The sequence below is a fragment of the Bos grunniens genome, chromosome X (assembly GCF_055505025.1).
Source record: "Bos grunniens cultivar Pamir isolate PY7600 chromosome X, Bosgru_T2T1.0, whole genome shotgun sequence".
In the NCBI taxonomy this organism is placed as follows: Eukaryota; Metazoa; Chordata; class Mammalia; order Artiodactyla; family Bovidae; genus Bos; species Bos grunniens.
Window position 1 is genome coordinate 84,620,916 of NC_141194.1, and position 11,480 is coordinate 84,632,395.

The window sequence follows — 11,480 nt, forward strand, 5'->3', positions numbered from 1 at the left end:
CAGGGAACTATACTCAATATCTTGTAATAAACCATAGTGGAAAAGAATATTAAAAATGTATATACATACATAAATATGTGTGTAACTGAATCACTGCTGTAAAGTAGAAACTAATGCAACATTGTAAATCAACTATACTTCCATAAAATTAAACTTTAAAAAATGGTTCTAAACAGAGGTTCTGTCAGGTTCATAGGTCTACTAAAGGTTTCCATGGCACCCCAAAGTCAAACTCCCAGCTCTTAGGAATTCTGTGTGACTCTGGCCCAGGAACTAGATGGATGTATCTGTGCTTAGGGCTCATGCTGGGTGCTGGGATGCTGTGAAAGGAACAAGTCTGCAGGCAGAACAGAATAGAAACTCAGGTGTGGAGCTGACCACCACACCACAAGGCCAGGCCTCACCTCCTCACCGTTGCCATAGGAGCCCATCTTCCCTCCTCCAGGAAGCTGGAACAGCTCTGTGGCAGGTTCAAACTCATTCCCCATGGCACGGCATATGCCACCAGATGGCACCATTGTAGGTGCCGGTGGCCAGGAGGGGCTGCCATGCCAAAGGCTTTCATAATTGTAATCCAGTCTAATACAGTCACTGTTCCCAAGCTGTTGGGCTTGTTGTCCAGGCCCACTTAGGACCCTCAGAGACCTGAAAGCATGCAAAAGACTATGATGTCTACCTCATATGCAATTTAAAACAAAAGCAAAACTAAACTGTAAATGATTCTGCTGAACTTCCAGTGACATTTCTAGATTTCCTGAATGTGAAATTCCAGTCTTTGAAGTTGAACTTTCTTGTGCCCTAGATGTAGCAAGTCTGCCCATCAGGAAGACCAGCCCGTCCTGCTGGCAAAGGGTTAACCAAGCCGAATCCAGCTCTGGATGCCAACAGAGACCTAGCATCCCTATGCCCTCAGTCACAGTGTGTCAGACACTGGCACATCCCAGGACATATGGTAACTACTTCCAAATTTCTGATAGACTAAAAGGTTTTGGAACACTCTGTGGACCCTGCCCAGCCAATTCACATGGTTTAAACCAGCCCCAGTGTGGGTGAACCCCACTCTATGATTCAGAAAAATAAGGATCACTGAGGTATAGCAAGGGGCTTGCCCAGTGGCTCAGTGGTAAAGAATCTGCTTGCAATGCAGGAGCAGCAGGAGATGCGGGTTCAATGCCTGGGTTAGGAAGATCCTCTGTAGGAGGAAATGGCAACCTACTCCAGTATTCTTGACTGGAGAATCCCATGAACAGAGGAACCCGGTGGACTGAAGCATCATTTCTCCCATGAGGTATAGGAAAAAGTTCACATGTGGCATTATGCAAATGTTCTGGCTAGATATCGTGTCACTTGCAAACTTTATCTCTCAGCTCCACCCTGCTTCTTCATCCCTGACTTCCTCTGACTATAAAGCCAAACTTCTACCATCCTCAGGGCAACTGCATCCTGTACATCTCAGGATTTTGCTCACATTTGCCTCCACAAACATTCCAGCATGAGTTTTTGCCAAGCTTCACCAGATCCTCTACCTCCCCAGAAGGTATACAAAGAATATATACAAAGAATAGTCTTTGTAGAAAGAAAAATCAACAACTCTGACTCTGGTGGCTCAGTGGTAAAGAATCTGCCTGCCAATTCAGGAGACTCAAGTTCGATCCCTGGGTTGGGAAGATCCCCTAGAGAAGGAAATGGCAACTCACTCCAGTATTCCTGCCTGGAGAACTCCATGGACAGAGGAGACTGGTGGGCCCCCGTCCATGGGGTCGCAAAGAGTCGGATACAACTGCAACACTAAGCACCTAATTCTGCCAGAACTCTGTCTGCAGTGTCAGTTCTGTAACCATATGGAAACGTTCTCAATTTTGTTAATTCCCAACTTCCCAGACAAAGCCCCATGGGATCCAAGGCTATGCAGAGTTAGACTTCCAGGTCACTGACACCCCTGATCAAATCTCGGAGGGTGACCAAAACCCTCCGCTATTTCAGACAGTTCCTGCATCTGATGACAGCCTGCAGCTTGCACAACAGCTTTTCAAACAGCTGATGAACCAGATCTCATGAGACCCCCTGTATTCAGGCTTCATCTTTACTGCTTCTCTACACCATCAAATCCTTGGCTCAGGCAGCTGTGGACCTGCCACAGCAGCACTCGCACTGGTAAATGAATGTTTGACAAATGGAGAACTCCTTGGCCTCTTTCTGCCTGTCTAGGGCATCTGTGTGGAGTCTGGCAAGAAAGAATTCCACTAATCTGGAAAGGGATCCCCTGAACCCTTAAGGGTAAATGGCAATTCCCGCCTGCCACTGGGTACTATTTCAGTTTTCTACTCATACTATCCTATTGCCACCAAGTACCAGAAGGCAATTTAGTTGGGATGAAGAGTGTCCTGGAGAGGACCATGGCCTATTATCACATGAACCTGGAAAAGACTGCCCTTAGGAGAGCTGGAAGTCAGAAGGGTGACAGGAGTGGTATCTAGTCTGTTGCAACCTGGAGCCTTCAAGCCAGTGCAGCTTCTGCCCCATGCCAGCCACTATCAGTGACTGAACTGAACTGAGAATACTTGTACATGAATCCATGTCTTGCAGTGGATAAGTCGCCTCATGTGTGTCTGACACTTTGCGACCGCATGGACTGTAGCCTGCCAGGATCCTCTGTCCATACGGATTCTTCAGGCAAGAATACTGGAGTAGGTTGCCATTCCCGTCTCCAGGAGATCTTCCTGATGCAGGGATCGAATCCTGAGGGGTCACATCCCAGTCTCTTATGTGTCCTGCATTGGCAGGTGTCTTTACCACTAGGGTCACCTGGGAAGCCCTAGTGTTACTATAGGTATTATCATTTTTATTATGTACCATAGGAGGTATTAAGAAAGTTGGACACTTGTAGCCATAGTGTTTTATCATTTTTAATATGTACCATAGGAGGTATTAAGAAAGTAGGATACCTGTAGCCATAGTGTTTTCAGCTTCCCTGCATGTCTAATGCAATCAGTTCAGTTCAGTCTCTCAGTCATGTCTGATTCTTTGCGACCCCATGGACTGTAGCACATCAGGCTTCCCTGTCCATCACCAAATCCCAGAGCCTGCTCAAACTCATGTCCATCGAGTTGGTGATGCCATGCAACCATCTCATCCTCTGTCGTCCCCTTCTCCTCCCACCTTCAATCTTTCCCAGCATCAGGGTCTGTTCTAATGAGTCAGTTCCTTGCATTAGGTGGCCAAAGTATTGGAGTTTCAGCTTCAACATCAGTCCTTCCAACGAATATTCAGGACTGATTTCCTTTAGGATTGACTGGTTGGATCTCCTTTCAGTCCAAGGGACTCTCAAGAGTCTTCTCCAACATCATAGTTCAAAAGCATCAATTCTTTGGTGCTCAGCTTTCTTTATAGTCCAACTCTCACATCCATACATGACTACTGAAAAAACCATAACTTTGACTAGACGGACCATTGTTGGCAAACTAATGTCTCTGCTTTTTAATATGCTGTCTACGTTGGTCATAGCTTTTCTTCCAAGAAGCAAGCATCTTTTAATTTCAAGGCTGCAGTCACATCCTCGTCCAAGGTAAGCAGCAATGGCTGCGCTTTGCTGGAGCAGCCGTGAAGAGATACCCCACGCCCAAGGTAAGAGAAACCCAAGTAAGACGGTAGGTGTTGCAAGAGGGCATCAGAGGGCAAACACACTGAAACCATACTCACAGAAAACTAGTCAATCTAATCACACTAGGACCACAGCCTTGTCTAACTCAATGAAACTAAGCCATGCCCGTGGGGCAACCCAAGATGGGTGGGTCATGGTGGAGAGATTTGACAGAATGTGGTCCACTGGAGAAGGGAATGGCAAACCACTTCAGTATTCTTGCCTTGAGAATCCCATGAACAGTATGAAAAGGCAAAATGATAGGATACTGAAAGAGAAACTCCCAAGGTCAGTAGGTGCCCAATATGCTACTGGAGATCAGTGGAGAAATAACTCCAGAAAGAATGAAGAGATGGAGCCAAAGCAAAAACAATAACCAGCTGTGGATGTGATTGGTGATAGAAGCAAGGGCCGATGCTGTAAAGAGCAAAATTGCATAGCAACCTGGAATGTCAGGTCCATGAATCAGGGCAAATTGGAAGTGGTCAAACAAGAGATGGCAAGAGTGAATGTCGACATTCTAGGAATCAGTGAACTGAAATGGACTGGAATGGGTGAATTTAACTCAGATGACCATTATATCTACTACTGCGGGCAGGAATCCCTCAGAAGAAATGGAGTGGCCATCATGGTCAACAAAAGAGTCCAAAATGCAGTACTTGGATGCAATCTCAAAAACAACAGAATGATCTCTGTTCGTTTCCAAGGCAAATCATTCAATATTACAGTAATCCAAGTCTATGCCCCAACCAGTAATGCTGAAGAAGCTGAAGTTGAACGGTTCTATGAAGACCTACAAGACCTTTTAGAATAAAACCCAAAAAAGATGTCCTTTTCATTATAGGGGACTGGAATGCAAAAGTAGGAAGTTAAGAAACACCTGGAGTAACAGGCAAATTTGGCCTTGGAATACGGAATGAAGCAGGGCAAAGGCTAATAGAGTTTTGCCAAGAAAATGTGCTGGTCATAACAAACACCCTCTTCCAACAACACAAGAGAAGACTCTATACATGGACATCACCAGGTGGTCAACACCGAAATCAGACTGATTATATTCTTTGCAGCCAAAGATGGAGAAGCTCTATACAGTCAGCAAAAACAAGACCAGGAACTGACTGTGGCTCAGACCATGAACTCCTTATTGCCAAATTCAGACTTAAATTGAAGAAAATAGGGAAAACCACTAGACCATTCAGGTATGACCTAAATCAAATCCCTTATGATTATACAGTGCAAGAGAGAAATAGATTTAAGGGCCTAATTCTCATAGATAGAGTGCCTGATGAACTATGGAATGAGGTTCATGACATTGTACAGGAAACAGGGATCAAGACCATTCCCATAGAAAAGAAATGCAAAAAAGCAAAATGGCTCTCTGGGGAGAGAGAGCCATTACAAATAGCTGTGAAAAGAAGAGAAGCGAAAAGCAAAGGAGAAAAGGAAAGATATAAGCATCCGAATGCAGAGTTCCAAAGAATAGCAAGAAGAGATAAGAAAGCCTTCTTCAGCGATCAATGCAAAGAAATAGAGGAAAACAACAGAATGGGAAAGACTAGGGATCTCTTCAAGAAAATCAGAGATACCAAAGGAACATTTCATGCAAAGATGAGCTCGATAAAGGACAGAAATGGTATGGACCTAACAGGAGCAGAAGATATTAAGAAAAGATGGCAACAATACACAGAAGAACTGTACAAAAAAGATCTTCACGACCAAGATAATCACGATGGTGTGATCACTGACCTAGAGCCAGACATCCAGGAATGTGAAGTCAAGTGGGCCTTAGAAAGCATCACTACAAACAAAGCTAGTGGAGGTGTTGGAATTCCAGTTGAGCTATTCCAAATCCTGAAAGATGATGCTGTGAAAGTGTTGCACTCAATATGCCAGCAAATTTGGAAAAGTCAGCAGTGGCCACAGGACTGGAAAAGGTCAGTTTTCATTCCAATCCCAGAGAAAGGCAAGGCCAAAGAATGCTCAAACTACCGCACAATTGCACTCATCTCACACGCTAGTAAAGTAATGCTCAAAATTCTCCAAGCCAGGCTTCAGCAATATGTGAACCGTGAACTTCCTGATGTTCAAGCAGGTTTTACAAAAGGCAGAGGAACCAGAGATCAAATTGCCAACATCCGCTGGATCATAGAAAAAGCAAGAGAGTTCCAGAAAAACATCTATTTCTGCTTTATTGACTTTGCCAATGCCTTTAACTGTGTGGATCACAATAAACTGTGGAAAATTCTGAAAGAGATGGGAATACCACACCACCTGATCTGCCTCTTGCGAAATTTGTATGCCGGTCAGGAAGCAACAGTTAGAACTGGACATGGAACAACAGACTGGTTCCAAATAGGAAAAGGAGTACATCAAGGCTGTATATTGTCACCCTGCTTATTTAACTTCTATGCAGAGTACATCAGGAGAAACGCTGGGCTGGAAGAAACACAAGCTGGAATCAAGATTTCCAGGAGAAATATAAATAACCTCAGATATGCAGATGACACCACCCTTATGGCAGAAAGTGAAGAGGAACTCAAAAGCCTCTTGATGAAGGTGAAAGTGGAGAGTGAAAAAGTTGGCTTAAAGCTCAACATTCAGAAAATGAAGATCTTGGCATCCGGTCCCACCAATTCATGGGAAATAGATGGGGAAATAGTGGAAACAGTGTCAGACTTTATTTTTCTGGGCTCCAAAATCACTACAGATGGTGACTGCAGCCGTGAATTTAAAAGACGCTAACTCCTTGGAAGAAAAGTTATGTCCAACCTAGATAGCATATTCAAAAACAGAGACATTACTTTGCCAACAAAGGTTCGTCTAGTCAAGGCTATGGTTTTTCCTGTGGTCATGTATGGATGTGAGAGTTGGACTTTGAAGAAGGCTGAGCACCGAAGAATTGATGCTTTTGAACTGTGGTGTTGGAGAAGACTCTTGAGAGTCCCTTGGACTGCAAGGAGATCCAACCAGTCCATTCTGAAGGAGATCAGCCCTGGGATTTCTTTGGAAGGAATGATGCTAAAGCTGAAACTCCAGTACTTTGGCCACCTCATGCGAAGAGTTGACTCATTGGAAAAGACTGATGCTGGGAGAGATTGGGGGCAGGAGGAGAAGGGGATGACAGAGGATGAGATGGCTGGATGGCATCACTGACTCAATGGACGTGAGTCTGGGTGAACTCCGGGAGTTGGTGATGGACAGGGAGGCCTGCCGTGCTGCGATTCATGGGGTAGCAAAGAGTCGGACACCACTGAGCGACTGAGCTGACCTGCAGTCACCTCTGCTGTGATTTTGGAGCACAAGAAAATAAAGTCTGTCATTGTTTCCATTGTTTAATGTAGTTTTAATGTCTGGTGTTATAAAGAGGGCCAATAGCTTCATTTAGAGAAACAAAAGCTAGCATGTTAAGCACTTACTATCTTCCAGGAGTAAAGGCCTGGCGTACATGATCTCATTTAGTCCTCACAGCAATCCCATGAAGTAGGTACTGTTTTTCCATTTTAAAGTTGGGTATGTGAGGCTCAGAGATGTTAACTAACTTGCCCAAGGTAACACAGTAAGTCGTTAGCATCAGAGTTTACCAGCAGGAGACTAGCTCTAGGATTCTGTATCCTTATCTCTGTGCTAAAAGGCGTTTGAAATAGCACACTCAAGACACACATACCCCCAAGTGGTAGACGTGGATCTCTAAGAGGGAGACACCAGTTTCACCCTTTGGGCTCCATACACGGCTGGCTGTAGGAGGAGACCCCCAAGCAAGTGGACCACTCCAGCTGGGAGTGATTGTGGACAGAAGTGGGCACTTGGATGCTTGGGGGTGGGGTGCTGTGGGAGTATCTGGCTTCCCAATTGGGAAGACTAGGCTCAGGACAAGAGTCACAGACCAACTCTGAATTGCAGAAACATCCAGAGTAGCAGTCACCAACTTCATCGCATCCTTGTGCCTGTGAGGCAGCTACAGGCACAGAGAGGTGCTGAGGCTTGCCTAAGGTCACACAGCTCGCAAGAGGGCAGGTGCAATGTAGAACCCTGGTCTTCAGGCTCCAGTTCGGTGCTCTTGCTGCCACTCCACTCCCACTGGCCCCTCAGGTTCAGTGCACAGCAGTCAGAGGGAAGCCACGTCTTTGTGAGTGAAGCCATTGTCTGGAGGGTGGTTCTCAGTGTTGCCCAGAGACCTGCAGAAGTGGCAGTCTTCAAGTCCCACCCAGGACTGACTGGGGACTGAGATCCAGCAAAATGGGACTTTGCAAGCCCTCTAGGTGACCCTGATACACACTCAAGTCTGAAAACAACCGGCCCAGACAGAAAGGCAAAGTGCCAAGTGCTGCAGCCATACACATGCATTCGGACTGTCAACTCGCACAGCACAAAGAAGGGTCGTCTTCCTAGAGAAGGAAGGAACACAGCTCTCAAGCCACACCTGCAGAGCAAGGTCACCTTCCAACACATGTGGCAGTTAGACATGCACAGACGGGGAGGAGGAGTGCAGCCAGTACTTGCTCATCCACAGGTGCATCAGAGACAGTGTAGTTTTGCCAACTCAGCAACTCCCCAGAGATGTGCCAGTTCCACTGCTTGTTGCCCGGGAGGTGCATCCCTGCCCTCTGGGAAATTGCCATGCAGGATCATAGAACCTCTGATCTGGGAGGGATCTTAGAGAGTACCTACCTCATTGCCCACCCCTACTGCATCACTGGTGATGCCCCTGACTTTCCTTCTCCAGAGGAACCTGGCAGGCTACAGTCCATGGGGTGGCAAAGAGTCAGACAGGACTTAGCACTGAGCACAATCATTTTTAGGACAGTGGTAGGCCGCACAAAACATCAGTGGCTCCTAGTTTGTGGCCTCTGGTTTAATATCTTTCTTTCCCACTTGGCTTTCTGCTCCACAGGGGCACATGCCCCTGGTTCTGCTCTGCTCACCACAGTGTCTGGATTCAACAAATGGAAAAATAAAAATAGAAGATGGACCCACCCTCCCAGTAGAACACCAGGTTCAGAAAGAATACACTGGCATGGGGATGGCACTCTGTCACTCCTCGCCTCGTTTTCAATTGCCCACTGGAAATGTCCCCATGTCCCTCTAAACCCTACTCCCGGTTGACCCCTGCAGGCCTCCTTACCCTCTGCCCTGAAGTCATACCCTGGCCACATGGGTTCTGGTGGGGGTGGGGCCCTCTGTGATGTCACCAAGGGCCCAGCCCTGCCTGGTCCTCAGTCTCCAGGTGCCAGCGCAGACCAGCGCACCAGGAGCCACTTGGTCTCAGCTCACGATGCGCTCTGTAATATGGTTATTTTTTTGGCCTACGTTTATCTCATTTGTCTTTGCCTATGTGTTTTATGTTCTGAGAGATGAAGCCGAAGAACTGCCGTGGATGATGCCCAGTGGAAAGCACTTCCGCGTTCGGCAGAATCAACCAGAGCATGTCCCAGGCTGGTTTGGGAGCAAGTCGCACTGGCTGTTAATCTTCCTCATGTTTTTGGTGATCCTGAAGTTTCCTGGAGGCGATGACAAAAGTATCGCGGGCACTCCTCCTGGCTGTCAGGGCTGTTCATCTGGCTCTCCAGGAAGAAAGAAGATAAGGGCTTCCCCCTACAAAGACTCTATGTGCGGTGCCTTAACCCAGGTCGAGACGACACTGGTGAACCTTGTGTCCAGGGTCCGGAGTCTGAAACTCACTGCTGCAACCGGTGATCAACGACAATGTCCCAATATCCAGGTTCTTGCTGACGGATGGAATAACATTACGATATATGAGATATGGGACACCCGAGCCCCCGATGAAGTGGATTTTCGCATCAAAGAAGAAGAATAGTTGAGTGTTGACAAACTGTATCCAAACTAATAAAAGTATTTTGCAGCAAAAGGAAAAAAGCCTCTGATATTTTTTCTTCGCGCTACAGTTTTACCTTTTCCAGAATGTGGTATAATTGGTATCATGCAGTGTTTTCCAGACTGAGAGACCTGCGTTCGATCCCTGGCTTGGGAAGATCCCCTGGAGAAGGGAAAGGCTACCCACTCCAGTATTCTGGCCTGGAGAACTCATGTGCATGTTTTTGTGTGGGCATTAGCTTTCAAATCATTTGGTGAACTATCTAGGAGCAAAATTGCTAGGTCATAGGGTATGACAGTGTTTAGCTAAGTAAGACATTGCTTCCAAAATGACTGTACCATTTTGCATCCCCATTAACAATGAATGAGAGTTCCTCTTGTTCAGCTGAACAATAGCAAGGCTGGCCTATCACCCACCGAAGTACAGAGTAGTACCCCACTCAGGGTGCCCCTTTAAGTGCCTGACACGCTGATCCACAGAGTAGGACCCCAGCAGGGGGGCGGGGACCCTCTATGTGCCTGACATTCAGATCTACAAAGTAGGACCCCACCCAGGATGCCCCTTTAAATGCCTGACGCGCCGATCCACAGAGTAGGACCCCAGTGGGGGCAGGAGGGGGTCCTCTATGTGCCTGACATGGAACAACAGAGAACGACCCCAGGCAAGGGAACTGTCTAAATGCCTGAACCCGCAGAGCTATGGAGAAAGACTAGCCAAAGAGGCCTTCTGATTGCTAGCTACCAGAGGCTCAACAAACAAACAAACAAACAAAAACAAACTCTGATAGGGCCATAACTCCCGTGGCTGAGGCAGTCTGTGTCCCTGCAGATTTGGTGTCATCAGGGTCCCCGTGACCCAAGCAGCTGCATCACCTTCATGTTCAACCCTCACTGGGGCAGAGCTTCCACAGGCTCTGCATCTATGCACACAGTGTCACTTTGGTTGTGTCCACCTCTTTGAGACCCTGTGGGCTGTGGCCTGCCAGGTTTCTCTGTCAGTGGGGTTCTCCAGGCAAGAATACTGGAGTGTATTGGCCAATACTGGTTCCCCATAGTCTTCTAGAGTACTATACCTCCTGCTGCCCTAGCTGCCAACTCCCCTGAGTATCTGGTGCTACCAGAACCCCTGTGACCCAAGCAGCTGCACCACCTCCATACCTGGCCCTCACTGGGGCTGACCCAAGTCCTCCAGTGCAGCCTCAGGAGTAAAGTGCAGTGGACGACCCACCTGCAGAGGTGGAAATAAAACCACAATTGAAACCCAGGGGCAGTGTGGCTAAGGAAGACCCAAAACCATCCCACCAGCTGTACAAGCTGCAGATTAAATCCACACAATCAACTAGGCAGATTCTCTGTCTATGGAATATATAAAAGGACCCTGAGAGCTCCTACATAAGAAAATGTGCTAGTTCTGATAGCTGTGGACATTGGAAGCAAGCAGACACAGGAGTAGGACCAAATTAGAATCTAAGCTGCCCGCATAGCAGGCCAGAGATCAACACAGTGTTGAAGGGCAACCTACGGAGGTGAGGTGGACTGTGTCCCTATGAGATGGCTGGATGGCATCACTGACTCAATGGACGTGAGTCTCAGTGAACTCCGGGAGTTGGTGATGGACAGAGAGGCCTGGTGTGCTGCGATTCATGGGCTCACAAAGAGTCGGACACGACTAAGTGACTGAACTGAACTAATGATCCCGTTGCCATTTACTTTATTGTTTTGGGTTTGAGTTTATACACCCTTGTTGTGTTTCCTGTCTAGAGAAGATCCTTTAGCATTTGTTTGAGAGCTAGTTTGGTGGTGCTGAATTCTCTCAGCTTTTTCTTGTCTGTAAAGATTTTGATTTCTCCTTCATATTTGAATGAGATCCTTGCTGGGAACAGTAATGTGGGCTGCGGGTTATTTTCTTTCATCACTTTAACTATGTCCTGCCATTCCCTCCTACCCTGAAGAGTTTCTATTAAAGAAAGATCAGCTGTTATCATATGGGAATCCCCTTGTGTGTTATTTG

General features: G+C 46.8%; 1 pseudogene across 1 annotated transcript; it reads left to right on the top strand.

The window, feature by feature from the left end:
* Positions 1-966: 966 nt before the first annotated feature.
* On the top strand, positions 967-9,511 carry LOC147340794 (protein FAM209 pseudogene; annotated as a pseudogene). Its single transcript, XR_015159054.1, has one exon. The product of XR_015159054.1 is annotated as a protein FAM209 pseudogene (transcript).
* Positions 9,512-11,480: the final 1,969 nt, after the last annotated feature.